The following is a 15927-nucleotide window of genomic DNA, read 5'->3' as shown; positions in this document are numbered from 1 at the left end:
CAGGAGACACGGGTTCGAGCCCTGGTCTGGGAAGATCCCACATGCCGCGGAGCAACTAAGCCCATGTGACACAACTACTGAGCCTGCGCTCTAGAGCCTGCAAGCCACAACTACTGAAGCCTGTGCGCCTAGAGCCCATGCTCCACAAGAGAAGCCACCGCAATGAGAAGGCTGTGCACCACAACGAAGAGTAGTCCCCGCTCGCCGCAACTAGAGAAAGCCCACACACAGCAACGAAGACCCAACGCAGCCAAAAATAAGTTAATTAATTTATTAATTAAAAAAAAAAAAAGAGTTAAACTGAGAATGACCTGAACCCAAATCCTGGACTCTTTCAAACACTTCACTGTGTTCCAACTAGTGTTTCATGGTCACCTCAGGCTGGTTTCCAGAAAACGAGACTGATAACAATACTTATTTGTGTAGTTTTAGGGGAAGATTTTAAAAGATACTACTTAAAATTACTTAGTATGGTGTGGGTACATGATGAGCACTCAATAAAAATCAGATGTTCTTAAATTGTTTACTTCTAAACAAACCTGGAAGATCTTATGTCACTTTATGCCAATCTTTTCAAAGCACATCTCCATCCATAAGGGCAGGCAACTCCTATTTTATGCCAGATGGAGCTCCCTGGCTTCCCTTGGGATAACTCAGCATTGGTACCCTAAGCCTGGCCTTGTCTCAGGGACAAAGAGAGAAAAACTTAGAGCTGTGCGTTCTTGGGTTTTTGCTGAAAATCTGGAGTGCAGGTGAGGGAATTCCTTCCCATGGCCCTACCAGCTGGCAGGATGGTGCTCCCGACTTTTCTCCTGCCAGCCCCCAATTTCCTGTTTTCTCAGGTCTTGACTAAACAGAGGCTCTAGGATGCTTTGCCCTAGATTGTTCCCAACTCATTTATTCCAAACCTATTAATTCCTAGTCCTTGAAAATTTTCTGTGGCATTGTCAATTCCCAGTGCAGTGTGGTTCACTTCAAGCTCATTACTGAATTTTTGGACCCATCCTGGAGTACATGTGTGTATGTGCATGTGTGCGTGATCATAGCTCTGCTCGTATTTCACCACCATCTTGCCTTTAATTCCTCCTCCTCTTAGTCTCAATTCCTCTTTGTGTCCAGCACCTCTTGAATCTGGAAGGCACTTTCTAATCTTCCAGAGTTGATTTAAATACCCACCTATTTTGCTATTCATTGCTACCACTCCAGAATCAAAGAGCAGGGTGGCGGTGGTAGTTGGTTGTGGCCAGCAACTTTTCAGGAGCCAGTCTTGCCCAGGCTCTTGTGATTCTTAGTCCCTCAGGCTACACTGGGGGTGTATTCCAGTCATTCCAGGATCTTTGCAGTTTCTAAAACTACACCTTCAAGCATCCGGGCCTTTGTTTGAGCCCTGGTCTGGGAACACTGTGTACACTGTCCCTTCTGCCCAGAATATCCTCTTCACTTTCTTTTCTTCACCTGACTTATTCATGCTTTGAGATTTATATCAAGTGTCATTTCTTCTAAGAAGTCTTCCCTAACCTTCTTGCATGGATTAGGTCCCCGCCTTAGCCTGAATTCCACCAAAACAAACAAACAAAAAACCCGTGGACTGAGGCAAAGGCATACGTGCAGGTAGATTATTGGGAAGTGATCCCAGGGAGCAAGAGTGAGGGACTAGGGGAATGGAAGTGTACAAGCACGTGTTATCACGTTGGCCACTGCCTCAAATGCCTGGTGCTCCAGACCTTTTGAGGAACCTTATGAAATGAGACTCAAGGGCATTCATCCATGGCTCTCCTCCCCTTTATTCAAGGGTCATATAGATGCAAGAAGCTGACAAGCTACTGCTGGGGTCCTATGCTGTTGTGCCAGAGAAAGTCCCCAGGGAGGAAGTGAGATATCCTCCCATGGGCTTTGTGTGAGCCACTTTGATATTACACCTGCTCAAAGCTTGTGGAGGTCTGATCAGCTGCGGCTGCAGAAGCAGCGGAAGCAAGACCTGGAATGGGAAAGATTTGCATTGGTGCCCAAGAGGTGTTGGATACAGGCACCCTTGTGCTTGTCTCTGCCATAGTACTTAGAATATTAAATTACAATTTACAGTTTACTTGATGCTTTGCCCACTAAGCTATGGTGTGTGTTTGACATATCAGTAAGAGAAATGCGTTAATAAATAGTTTTGCATTGGATTAAATGTTCTGACCTAGTGCTTTCCTAAGTGTGCTACATATACTACTGCTGGCCTGAAAGATCATTTAATGTGGTGCTTGGAAGAACATTTTTAATTATAAAAATTATTTGTATATATAGATGTATGTGTGTATGTATCATATCAATCATGTAATTTAATGAGTATTTTGGCATTATTTGAGGCTAAGGAAAAAAATAGATGAGTTAATTTAAAGAGAATGGTTAATAGAATAATTGTACAAGTCTCCTGTAGACTCAGCAAGAATCATGAAAATGACATATTCATCAGTGCAGTTTAAGAGACACCGCTCTAACTGAATGAGAGAGCCAATCCTTTTTAGAACTCTTTTGTGTGTGTATGTTCAAATAAAAAATAGAAAAGTAATTTGGGCACATAATTAATACTATCCTAGTGACATGGACTAAGTGGAAGAGAGTCTCTTGGTGATCAACCTGTCTCAAAAGACTGTCTTGGACTCTAATATTGTTCCTCTCAGGAAACCTGGAAAGTGGACATTTATTAATAAATTACAGACAAGACCTAGTTTATATGTTGGGCATACTGAGTGTTCCTCAAAAAAGGCCCAGGGGCTTCCCTGGTGGCGCAGTGGTTGAGAGTCCACCTGCCGATTCAGGGAACGCGGGTTCATGTCCCGGTGCGGGAAGATCCCACATGACACGGAGCGGCTGGGCCCGTGAGCCATGGCCGCCGAGCCTGGCATCTGGAGCATGTGCTCCGCAACGGGAGAGGTCGCGGCAGTGAGAGGCCCGCGTACCGCAAAAAAAAAAAAAAAAAAAAAAAAAAAAGGCCCAGTAGTCAGCCAGGAAAATAGTAGGCCATGCCCAAAGTAGAGGAATGGATAGGTCAGTTATATGCATTCATTCAAGCTAACATTTACTGAGCTCTTTCTATGTTCTGGGAATCTGCTGGGCATTAGAGTTACAAGCATGGTTAAGAGAGGGCTCTGACTTCAGGTGGCTTTTAGTCTGGTGAAGAAGCAGAAGCTCTGCTCTGTTAGAGGCGGACAGTGCATGTTGGAAGCATCGAGGCTGGAGGGAGTCATTCTGGAAGAGAACAGGAGTCTCACTAAGAGGGTGACATTTGAGAAGAATTAGCAGAATTACGCTTTGTGGAAAAGCAGGAGCGGAAGTGAGGAGGAAAGGTATTCTGGGCAGAGGAAAAAGCATGAAAAATGAGGAATAAAAAGTTTAAGAAATGTTTGTGCAGTGGTTCTATGTGGCTACCGTCTAGGGTACAGGGAATAAAGCTAGGGAGGTGGGCTGGGGAGAAGGTAACTTGGTTTGAGGTTGGCTGAGTGGGCAGGGCCAGAGTCAGTTATGGGAGTTGTCAGGATATAGGATGAAGCTGTGTGAGGGAATGACACTGCCCAAGAAGAGGAGAGAGAGTGGTTCTGGGAACACCTCTGTCAAGGGCTGATGCGGGTGGAGGAAGAGGAAACTGAAGGCATTCAAAGAGATAAGCCAAAGGAGGAGGGAGTTTCAACTACGTAAAAATTCACAGAGGCAGGAGCCGGCGTAAGGAGAGAGACTAGAGAATCTGGCAAGTAGTTATTGTTGCAAGGCATTTTCAGCGGATGGCAGGGCTTGGGCTGAAGAGTAAGGGCGAGGTGAGGAAGTGGAGTAAGTAAGCATAGATTCCTTTCTGAGAGATGTCCCATGTCACGGCAGCTTCCTGTTTCCATGTGCTTTTCTGTAAGCCTGATTCTAGGGTGATTTGGTAGGAGAAGGGGTGAGGTCTTCTCTGCCATTGTTGGTTCAAGGTGCTAGGAGAATATGCCAAGGTTTGAAGGAAGTAGAGAAAAACCTCTTCCATCACAGACATTCTCTCCTTCCCATGGATGTTGTCCCCAAGTTGCCTGAATTAGATAATTATTTTAATTTCACAAATACATGGTAATGGAGGTACATGGAGGTGCCACACACTGTTACCTGGAATGAGAAATATTAGAATGGTCAAAGACTCAAAAGATGATCTAGTCCAGTGTTATTGAATTGTCTTCTCATAATACTAATTCCAAGAGAATCATTGAATCCCCCCCCCTTTTTTTTTGAGTATCACATGGAGCTAATGTTTGATACCTTAAGAAATACTGGTTTGATTCAACCTGCTGATTTTATAGATGCCGACACTGAGGCCCAGGGAGTTCAGCACTTTGCTCAAGCTCACTCAGCTCATTAGAGGCTGTCTCTTCACTTTAACAGAGAGTGTGGAAGGCAATATAAATTAGAGCTTAATGCATGTACTGTTTGGTCAGACTGCCTGGGCTTGAATTCCAGTTTTATCATTGAATTGGTTAGCTATTGCTGTGTAACAAACTACTCGCAAAACCCAGTGGCTCAACCAACATTTATTATCCCTCATAAGTCTTTGTGTGCTTCGCGGCTCGCCTCATCTGTGTTGAGCACAGCTCTGAGGTTCTGCTTCAGATTGCAGCAGCCGGTGCGGCTCTGCTTCTTGCTGCATGTGTGTGGGTTGTCTGGGTGACTCTGCTCACATGTATCTCATCCTTCTTGGATCAGCCCAGGGGATGTTGTTCTGATGGTGATGTTAGAAACACATCACCGTTAGAAACAAAACAGCAAGTGAGTCTTCTTAAGGCCTAGGCTGTGAACCAACACACTGTCATTCCCAAAGTCAAGGTTCGGGAACTACACTCTGCCCATGATGAGGCCAAAGCAAGGGTTCGATACAAGGAGGGCTGAAGAGTTGGGGCCAACAATTCGATCTACTACAGCCGCTACTAGCTTTGTGCTGTGGTGCAAGTTACTTGACTTAACCTGTAAAATAAGCATCATAATAGCACTTACCTCTTGGAATTTTTTCTGGGGGTGGGTGGGGATTAAATGAATTAGTTCATGTAAACCATTTAGAACAATACTTAAACACTAGGTAAATATTAAGATTGTTACTAATTTTATCCATCCACCCATCACCATCCATGGGTGATGGAGGATACTTGGGGTATTTGCCACCGGAGAAGCTATGGAAGGGTTTGGGTTGACTTGATAAACTAGCTCAGCATCAGCCATTCTCCACTAGCAGAAGGGCTCAAAGGAGTGACCTTCTGAAGATCCTCCAAATCACTCATCTATAAATTCCTTTCTTTTGCTTATAAGTGCTTAAAAGACAGCGTGGGCTGGTTTTGTGCTGCTTGGTTCTCCCAGCCCCCTTCACCCTGTGTATCTCACACCCAGAGTCAGCAGACCTTTTCACACAAACCGTCTGCCAAGAGGTGTGGAACTGGAGCCAAAAACACACAACAGCTGCAGAAGCTCAGCCATATTCAGAGGCCTGTAGTAATCTCACAACAGTCCTAGACACAGCCCTGACCACTGCCTGACTCTAGAGTACATAAACCATCAGCAGAGTGTAATTCCATCGTGAGTAATACATGAATTCTGCCAGCTGCTTCTGGAATCAAACAAAAAACAGTGTTTTTGCCAGCTGGAGGGAAAAAAATCACCATTAATTGCATCACTGTCTTCTCAGGAAGGCTGGGAGAGCCAGTGACTCAGGCTAACTTCTGCTAGAGGCCCTCTTCCTCTCCTAGAGGTCCATGAGTTCAGAACCCTCACCAAGCCCATCTTTCATCTTGACCAGGTGGTGTTATGAGCACCGACTCTGGGGGCAGATGAATCTGGGCTGGAGCCCCATTCAGCAGTGTGATAGCTATGTGACCTCAGGCAAGTCATTTTCACCTTCCTGTGGAAGGGGGATAATAATGTTACCGCACTGAAAAGTTGTGAGGATTACATAATACATGTAGGTCAAATGCTTAGCCAAGTGCAGGTTCATAAAAAATGCTCAATGAATATTAGCTATTGTTATTTCTTCTGTATCTCTATGCCACTAGCTATTTGCTCCTAGGAGCATCCTGTCTCCAAGATGCTGTATAAACATTACTATGTTCCATTCCATCCCATTTCAACCTATCTCATTTCTTCCTAACCCATTCTAGTCTTTAATAGTTTTTGAGCTCCTACTCTTTGCCCAGCCCTAGGTCAGCAAATATAAAGTCCGTCCTGCTACGGAGGTTCCTGTTGGGATGTGAGTTGCAGATAGACATATAGTAGATTCTTGTTATTCGTAGTAGTTGTATTCTGTAAACCACCAAAACTGGGTTAGATTTCTACTAGTTGCAACATTTTTGTCACCTGATCAATACATAAACCAGTTTTGCATTTGTTTCTTTTGCCAAAAAAGCACAAAAATGTGAAAAAGTGGCACCAAATATACCATCCAAAGGACACTGGTTTACAGTATGAGAGCCCAGTAGAACGATGCGTTGTTTCACCTCAGTCTGGAACAGATGCATCTGAGGACTCAGGGTTTTCCCTGCTCTGCATATGTGTTCAAGTGACTGGGAAGGCACCGAGAATGTGGATTTTGAGGTTGTAAATAAATTATAGGCAAATTCACAGATATGGAATCAACAAATGATGAGGATCCACGGTTGATACAAAGGCCTAAACGGCTCAAACTGCAATAACGTTTCCATGGAAGTACAGGGGAAGCACAGGAGAGAAAGCAAGCACAGATTCAGTCTGGGGCAATCAGGGTCCTCTGGCTGGAATCAGACTTTCAGACGCAGGAGGGTGTTTCTGACAGCAGGCAGTAGAGGCGGAGGCGTGACGGGATGGAACCATGTGGCTGGGTGCAGCCAGCTCAGCCAGACGGGCTCGTGGGGGCAGGATTTCTGCCCCTCCAGCACTGCACTGTGTAGCCCAGATTTGACTGGATGGCCTCAAGCCTTTTCCCACCCCCATCCTCTTAGAAGCAAGGCTCAGCACTCTGAGACACCAAACAAGGTCCTGAAACGATCCAACTTTGTCCATCAGCAAGTAACAGAGCTTTTGGTGGGTCAAAGGAGAAGATGATTTGTGTTGTCTAGTGTGCAGAATAATAAATTCACGAGCAGATGACTCTCTGGTCCTCCGGCTAAATTCCTCTCCAGCTCCTAGCCTCCTCGTTTCTCCTCCCTACCTCCCTCTGCCTCTACTCTTCCAGGCAATTCCACTTTCACTGCCGTTTGCACACACCACGGCAAAACAACAGCCAGCTAGCCGTCCGGCCCCTTCTCCTCTGGAATCTTAGCAGAGGCCCTGTATTGTTACTCTAGCCTGGCTTTCGGGAGCTTTTACCACCCTCCATTCCCTACTCCAAGGGGATTATCCAAGTATTCATCCAGTAAACTACTTCCTCCATATTTTGGCACAAGCAATAAAGTACAAGGTCCCAGATGAGTTACCACTCCCTAACACTGCCCCTGCCGGTCATTCCTGACAGAATAAGGATTTTCTTGTTGTGGACGTATGATTCATGGTTTCTGTAGTTTTTAAAGAGCCTAGTCCAGGTTGTAGCCACAGTAGATATTCAATAAATGAATAGATTTCTGCTAATCTGATGCTTTGGGGGAAAAGATACATTTTTGTCATGTTTTCTTTCACAAAACTGATATGTAATGTTAATTACTGTAGTTTTCTTATATATTTCCCAGCAAGGTTTTGTAATGTTCATCACATTAAGTTCTAAACATTTCTTCCTAATAATTCTCATCAAAAGATATTGTTTTCTAGAGCCTACAGAAGAGTGGTTATATGCATATGTATAACTGATTCACTTTGCTGTACAGCAGAAACTAACACAACATTGTAAATCAACTATACTCCAATAAAATTTTTTTTTTTAAACGGGGTTAGCATATACTGGTCTACCCTGAGTTTGAGGACAAAATGGAACTATTTGTGAAGATACCTGTAAATGATACATACAATAAATATAAGGTAGAATTCAAAAAAAAAGATTGTTTTCAAAACTTAACAAAATAATTATGAATTTTATCATGAAGAATGGACAGGAGGAATAGTTGAGAAAGTTCTGGGGAAAAAAAGAGAATAAAGAGCTTGGGAATAGCTCTACTAGATCTTAAGGCAGAGTATAATAGTGTAATAACAGTGGGGTACAGGCCAAGGGTATAAGCACACAAATCAACAGACTGGATAGGCCAGAACCAAATCTGAGTTTATATAAATTTTTTAAAATAAATTTATTTTTGGCTGCGTTGGGTCTTCGTTGCTGCACGCAGGCTTTCTCTAGTTGCGGTGAGCAGGGGCTACTCTTGGTTGTGGCGCGCAGGCTTCTCACTGTGGTGACTTCTCTTGTTGCGGAGCACAGGCTCTAGGCACGCGGGCTTCAGTAGTTGTGGTTCGCAGGCGCTAGAGTGCAGGCTCAGTAGTTGTGGCTCACAGGCTTAGTTGCTCCGCGACATGTGGGATCTTCCTGGACCAGGGCTCGAACCCGTATCCCCTGCATTGGCAGGTGGATTCTTAACCACTGTGCCACCAGGGAAGCCCTATATAAAATTTTAATATCCTATAAAGGACACAAATCAGTGGAGAAAGGAATAATAGCTCTGGGAAAATTAGTTTTCTGTTTGGAAAAAAAGAATTGTTTAAAAAACCCATCTGTTACCATATACCAAATTCCAAATGGATTAAAGAGTAAATGTAAAAAAAATCAAGCCATCAAAAGAAGAAGATGGAAGTGAATATTTGTTGACTTTTCATATGGGAAAGGCCTTTTTATGTTTAAAAACAATGGAAGAAACCACAAAAATAGAAATCAATACATATAGCTTCATAAATATGTAAACTGTTAATCCAACCATAAGCAAAATTAAAAGGCAAAGAACAAAAGAAAAATACTTGCAACAAATATGGTGTATAAGAGATTAAAATATTTCCATAAAAGAAGCTTATTGGAATTGATAGAAAAATATCAAAACATCAAAAGAAAAAGAGAGGAACAAATAATTCACAAAAGGAGGAAATGCAAATGGCTAATAAGCATGTGAAAAAGTTCACCCTCTAAATTAAAATAAAATCAAAGTAAGATACTATCTTTGTATATCAACTTAGCAAAGTTTAAAAAACAAAAGAGAATACTTAATAATACATGGCTGGGGTTGGTTAAATGTTCACTTTCATACACTGTAGCTTTTTAGATAAAAATGTGGCACTGTAAAGCAAAATGTTGTAATAAGATCTAAAATATTATCATAGGATTAAGTAAAAATTCAAGATAAGAAATTGTATTAGGTTTTTACCATACAAAAAAATTATATATGTTGGTTTCTGCAATTTCTCTTTATATATGTTCTGGGAAAAAAAGAAAGGATGTATATCAAAATGTTAACAAGAGTAACAATGTTCCTTTCTAACCATTTCTCCTTTCTCACTATGTTTGGATAGGCCTGATCTGGTGTTTTAAGAAGGATTTCATGATAAGGAGATATACTTTAAAGTAATTTATATTCTGAATGGTCTAAAGGACCATTAAATATATTATTTTTGTGGTTTTAGAGATACTCTGTTGATTTTTATTATTAAATTGTTATCACCTAACAGGATAAAAATAAATATAAAAGGACCCATATTTATCAGGACTGCAATCTATTTTGAGTCATAAAATGTTTATGACTATAAAGATGTTAATTAATGCTGAGTTATTACAGAAAAGGGATTCCAGAAACAATCTCTTCCTTGGACATTTTTATTGGGACATGCAGATGGCTTATTGAAATAAGGCCAGGAAAGACAATGAGAAATGTTTCTTTCACAGTATTCAGTTGATTTTTTTTTTAAGTTTATTTCTTTTATTTATTTTTGGCTGCACTGTGTCTTCGTTGCTGCGCATGGGCTTTCTCTAGTTGCGGCGAGCAGGGGCTACTCTTCATTGCGGTGCGCATGCTTCTCATTGCGGTGGCTTCTCTTGTTGCAGAGCATGGGCCCTGGGCACGCAGGCTTCAGTAGTTGTAGCACTGGGCTCAGTAGTTGTGGCTCTCGGGCTTTAGAGCGCAGGCTCAGTAATTGTGGCTCACAGGCTCAGTTGCTCCACAACACAGGGGATCTTCCCAGACCAGGGCTCGAACCTGTGTCCCCTGCATTGGCAGGTGAATTCTTAACCACTGTACCACCAGGGAAGCCCTATTCAGTTGATTTTTAAAGTTTGGGAATAAAAACTACTATACAGATTAAAACTCTGGGTAGTTATTCCAAATTATAGCATTTGCTTTAGCTTCCTTAAAGATACATATTTTTCTGATCACAAAAATAATTCATGTTCATGTAGAAAAATTTGGGTACACAGAAAAACATTTTAAAAATCCAGCCACTATAGTTAACTCAACACACTTCTTAATGATATAGGATATATATCATATCTCTTTCTCTGTGTATATATATGTATGTATGTATGTGTGTTTGTATATATACAGAGAGAGAGACAGAGAGACAGATTTGATTGTTTGGTTTTAACATCTGTTAATTATCATCTTTAAACACAAACCCAGTTGTGCCAACTCCCTTTTGTCATGGGAACTGAAAGAGAAAAATAAAGGTCTGAACCACGAGATCATTGACCATAAGCCGGAAGAGACCCCATGGAAAGTGAAGTCACAGAGCTAATCCGAGTCTTCTGATGCTGCCACATTACAATCAAGTAGTGTATGAAACAAATACTTTCCTCTTATCCCTGGACCTCTTCTCATTACTTGACTTAACCCTGAGAGATGGAGTGAGGATTCAGGGAAGTGTGAGGGATGAGGATTTAAGTATTGGAAATGGGATTTGAGTGTCATACACACACTCTTTGTTAGTAAAGAAAAGCTATCATTTGTTAATAGAGAAAAGAGTCATGGCTTGTTTTTAGGGTCATGAAATAGTTGGGCATGTCCAAGAATGCCTGGTGTCAAAGGGCATCTTTCAACGTGGTGTGACTTCTGGCTCTGTCTTTAGCTCTCCCGCCACCATCTTCCTTATCAACCTTGGGAGCCACAGTCAACTGAGATTGAGTAAGCTGAGGGATGCAGCCCACCACTGCTCTCCACAATCTTCCACCATGGCTTCCTTTGTAATTTTAGTGGCCATGTGACCTGTCCAAACCCGAGAGCCAGTATTCTCAGCTTATTGCTGCTCTTTGGTATTTATATCAAAACTAATTACCTGAGTATGTCTGATTTTCTACAAATCTCCCACTAGACTGTAGGCCAGTGGCTTTCACACTTGTGTTATAGAGCTCTGGGTGTTCCAAGGAGGTGCCATGCGGCTGCCATAGCTGGTGAGGGTGCAGACTATGCCTGTCCGTCTCTGGACCCTACGCCTCTACTTTGCCCCAACTTCACCCAGAGTAACTCTACTCTATTTAGTTCACATATTATCTTCTCTATGATATGACATTTGTTAAAAGTATGTCTTACACAAAAGCACTTTAGGGAACCGCTGGCATAAGTTGTAGGATTTGCTCTGGCAAAACAGCCCAGAGCTGGGAGTGATAGACCGGTATCTTGTATGAGGAATTATTGGCTAAATCAGTAGTGACTCAAAGTACAGGTCTTGAAACTGAAGTGTGAGCTGTGGCAAGCTAGTTTGTTTCTTCTATTTGTTGTAGACTGGAAACAGGACAATCATGCCTATGTAAAGGCTGGTAAGGTGTTGAATGGAGGTTTGAGACTCTTCTAGGAGTAAAAGGGATGCATCTTAAGTCATGAACTTTGTAACATTGATTTTTGTCAGTGTTATGTTGAAGTTTGTTTGCTAGAGAGCAGAGTTTTGGGTGGATGAACTGTTATTGCATGGATATTAATATTATGTATACTTGAATTAGAGAGTTAGCGTCGTCTCATTTACTCTGTGAGATTTACTGCCTGTAAACCTGAAGTTTGGGAATTCCTTGGAGGTCCAGTGGTTAGGGCGCTTCCACTGCAGGGGGTCCGGGTTCGATCTCTGGTCGGAGTACTGAGATCCCGCAAGCCTTGTGGCAGGGCCAAAAAAAAAAATAGAAAAGAAAAACCTGAAGACTCTTGGGGGAGATTATTGAATGTGTGGTTATTTCTTTTTAAGTTGACCATTGGAGTGTTCCTCCCTTTCAAATGTTAAAATTTTGAAATTAGCCACACTAGCCTCAGCAATCAAGTTTTAATTTCAAGTACACACAATGGAGCAAACATTCTGGCTTCTTTTGAATACATTGTACATTGTACAGTCTAAGAACTAAAGTCAGTTTAATCCAATTTTTGACTCCTCTAGGAGCCAAAATTAGGAGAATCAAAAATTCTATTTGAAACCTAGGACTTTAGCAGATTAGTCACATTTTAAAATTCTGAATCCAGGGATTTTGGACTTCAGTTTGTAGAACACATGGTAAATCTTGTTTCCCACTGATGACTTTAGACTATAAATGTGTGTCATTTTTAGATGGAGTCAGATTTCATCATTAAAAAAACCCACAGATTAAAATTTTATGGCCTCTGCTAGAAGTCAAGTCCATTTGAAGAGCTAACAAATTAAGAGGACGGGAGCTTTAGCAGTGCAGCCCAGAATGCCAGGACTTGGATGGAATGTAGTTCTCAGCGTCCAATCAGGCTAAGTGAGCTCGTTTCTTGCCCATGTTTGTGTTGCTTCTCTGGTGTGTTACTACATGGAAAAAAGGATGTGAAATAAATTTTCAAAAGGATCCTCGTGCTACTGCACCATTATTGTGCTGGGTAGTATTCATTAGCTCACTCTCGGGACCTCGTTTCCTTTGGATATAAGATGAAAATAATACTAAAAATGTTAGCTTTTCCCTGTGATTAGCTCTGCAGGCAGGATCACACCTCAGGAGGATACAGTTGTGACTACTTTGCAGAGGAGCAAACCCCATTTCCTCATCATTAGTCCCACAACTTTAGAAAATCATAAATCGTTATCATCACTGTTTATTGACTGTTCCACTATTTGCCACACACATCATTCATAAAATTTACAAAAGAGTTTTTCATAGTGTGTAGAGCTATACATTTATTAATCCTCAGTGAAGTACTTAGAGGTAAGTATCATCACCTCCATTTTACAGATGACCAACCTGAGGCACAGAAGGCTACGTAATTTGTATATGGTCCTGTATTATACAGGTAATACGTGGCAGATCTGGGGTTCACACCCAAGGTGATTGATTCCCTAGCCTCTGACCACACACTGCATCTCTCTGCTGCTCAGCCATGCTAAGCTTCCTGGCGCTCCACTGCAATGTGATCTGTTCTGAGATAAATATAACCCTGTGCAGGGCACATGGACACACAGAAGGCAGTTTTGACACCTCGGCATGATGAAAGACACTACTGTAAATCCAAGGCTTAGTGTGTAGAGCACAAGTCACTTGCTTTCCTTTCAAAGAATTCAATTTTTGAAATGTTTATCTTTTAACTTTGTGTATACAATATACCACCATCCAGAGATAGCCACCGTTAACATTTTCTAGATAAGATTGAATTTTATATCTCTCCCTGGGGAATTCAAATGCCCTCCTCCAGGTTTCCCCTGGAATTCCCAGTGCACTTACATTCCCATGGTTGCCTCCTACACTGAGCTCTGGCTTCAGTTTTGATTTAAGTAAATGCATGCACTCCCTTGCTCACTTCTACACGTGTGGTCTCTGTTGAACTTGGTGTCAGCCTCAACATGTAGCTCAGCCTTTTACTTCAATTAAAAATAAAAATGGCAACAATTTTTTCTGCATGCAGACAGACACACAGGTACAGACAGACATAATCACAAACACAGAGACATGCAGACAGATAAGGCATTGTGAGTATAACACATGTAACTCCTGAGTTGAGAAAAGGATGAGGTTTGCACTGTGGCAATCCAAACAACTCCACCACGAATATCACACTAGCCTATTTATTAAAGTCCTTCAGCTGCCCCTCATACTGCTTGGTCTTTATCTTTTCTTCTTCTCTTTCCCTTTGTGTCACTCATTGGGTTTATGTTAAATTTATAAATTAATTTAGGAAGAATTATCATCTTTCCAAGACTGTGCTTTTCCACTGAAGGATACAGAACATCTCTCCATGTCTTTAAATCTTTTTTATCTTTGGTAGAATTTCATAGATATTTTCATATAAGTCCTATACATTTCATGTTGGGCTGTTAAGTAATAAGTGATATCCTAAGGCAATTGTGATACACTAAACCATTCTTGCCTTCTGAGGATGAACCCATAGTATCTGTAGAAGATTCATTTAATAAACTGCTGAACTGATTTGCTAATATTTTGTTTGGGACTTTTTGCCTTTTCACAAGTGAGATAAGGAGTAGTTTTCTTTTTTCAGCTATTTTATGTTAGGTAATAGGATTTTACTAGCTGTAAAGAACTGGTAGCTTTCTATTAAAACATTTTTTTTTTGTATTACATAAACTCATCAGCAAAACCAGCTGGCCCTGTGAATTTTTGATGAGATAATTCAGGCTTCATAATTTTGAGTTTAAGGATTTATATTTCCTAATCATTATACATATTTTTTTCAAATTTATTAGCTGAGAATTATACATGAGATTTTCTTATGATTTAAAGCATCTTTTCCACAAGAGCTATTTTACTTCTTGTTTTACTCTCAGTTTTAGTTTCTAAATAGATTTCAGAGGCTTGCTGTTGTAAATTTTACCCACACCAAGGAGCAGCTCTCGGAATTCTCCTTTTTCTATTTTTAAGTTTATTAATATTCTTATTTAGCCTTAGTTTTTCTTTCTCCCTGACTTTCTTAAGTCTTGTTAGTTCTTTCACAAATGTTTCCTGAGTACATTTCTTGGTTTTTTAAATACTCGTTAACAAGAAAAGTATTTAAAGCTATAAATTTGTCTCCAAAAGTAGTTTTGGACTCATTGTAGCAGTTTTGAAAGTAGGGTTCTTAACAAGTCATGTGCTTTTTTTTTTTTTTTTTTGCGGTACGCGGGCCTCTCACTGTTGTGGCCTCTCCCGTTGCGGAGCACAGGCTCCGGACGCGCAGGCTCAGTGTCCATGGCTCACGGGGCCTAGCTGCTCCACGGCATGTGGGATCTTCCCGGACCGGGGCACGAACCCATGTCCCCTGCATCGGCAGGCGGACTCTCAACCACTGCGCCACCAGGGAAGCCCCCCTCATGTGCTTTTCAGTTATTTTTTTTTGAGAATTAATGATTATTTAGAATACTGCTTTATGATTTTTAGCGGGTTGATTTTCTTTTTTGTTGTTGTTGTTCAATGATATGTTGTTAAACTTGATTTATTGTGTGTGGTGTGGGATTGTTTTGTTGTGATTTGGGATTATTGCAAAGACAGTTTCCTCCCTTTGTTGGACTTCACTGAGGTGTGTGTGTGTGTGTGTCTAGGATAGCATGAGTTACAGCAGGGCTGATATTCCACTGTGTAGTACTGGTTCATCTGTACCAGCTGTTAGAAGAGTGAAATAATTCTGTGCCATCTGGTAAATAACTGCTGCTTGGGTCTCCTAAGTTCCCCTTGACCTGCTACTTTGGCTGCCTAGGTGACTCCCTCAGGACCTCTGGACCGCTTCACAATTCAGCAACTAAAGTGTTAATATCTGGCCCATCAGGGTCTTTCAGAACCTTTTTCACTACCCAGATCAGTGGTCATGGGCCCAGGTTGCTAAATATTTTGAATATCACCTCTGAGCCATGCCAAGCTTAAGTTAAGCAGGTTCAACTATACCTGTTTGGTCTAAAAGATCTACAAATATAAAATAGTGCATGTGATTTCAGTTGCCCTTTCACTTCATAGACAGCTTGGTCCCTGTTCTGTGGCTTCTCATGCTCCAGTTGTGACCCCCGTGTTTGGAGGTAAATACTTTTTGTGCTTCCTGGTTCCTGAATAACAGCCAACTGCTTTATCTGGTTCTTATCCAAAGCAACAGTGATCTG

At 41.4% G+C, this 15927-nt stretch overlaps 1 protein-coding gene across 3 annotated transcripts in view; it reads left to right on the top strand.

The window, feature by feature from the left end:
- TEK (TEK receptor tyrosine kinase) overlaps window positions 1-15927 on the top strand; it is a 103730-nt gene that overhangs the window by 8747 nt on the left and 79056 nt on the right. The window contains exon 1 of one of the 3 annotated variants that reach the window (XM_029202109.1): window positions 10531-10690. The exons of the other annotated variants lie outside the window; for them this stretch is intronic. The gene's annotated coding sequence lies outside the window, so the exon portion shown is untranslated. Of the gene's footprint in view, window positions 1-10530; window positions 10691-15927 lie in introns of those variants that run through there. 3 annotated transcript variants of the gene reach the window in all.

This window comes from Monodon monoceros, unplaced genomic scaffold (assembly GCF_005190385.1).
Source record: "Monodon monoceros isolate NGI ecotype Baffin Bay Population unplaced genomic scaffold, NGI_Narwhal_1 Super_Scaffold_5, whole genome shotgun sequence".
Classification (NCBI taxonomy): Eukaryota; Metazoa; Chordata; class Mammalia; order Artiodactyla; family Monodontidae; genus Monodon; species Monodon monoceros.
The sequence above is the reverse complement of the archived record's forward strand: the minus strand, read 5'-3'. Positions and strand labels throughout refer to the sequence as shown.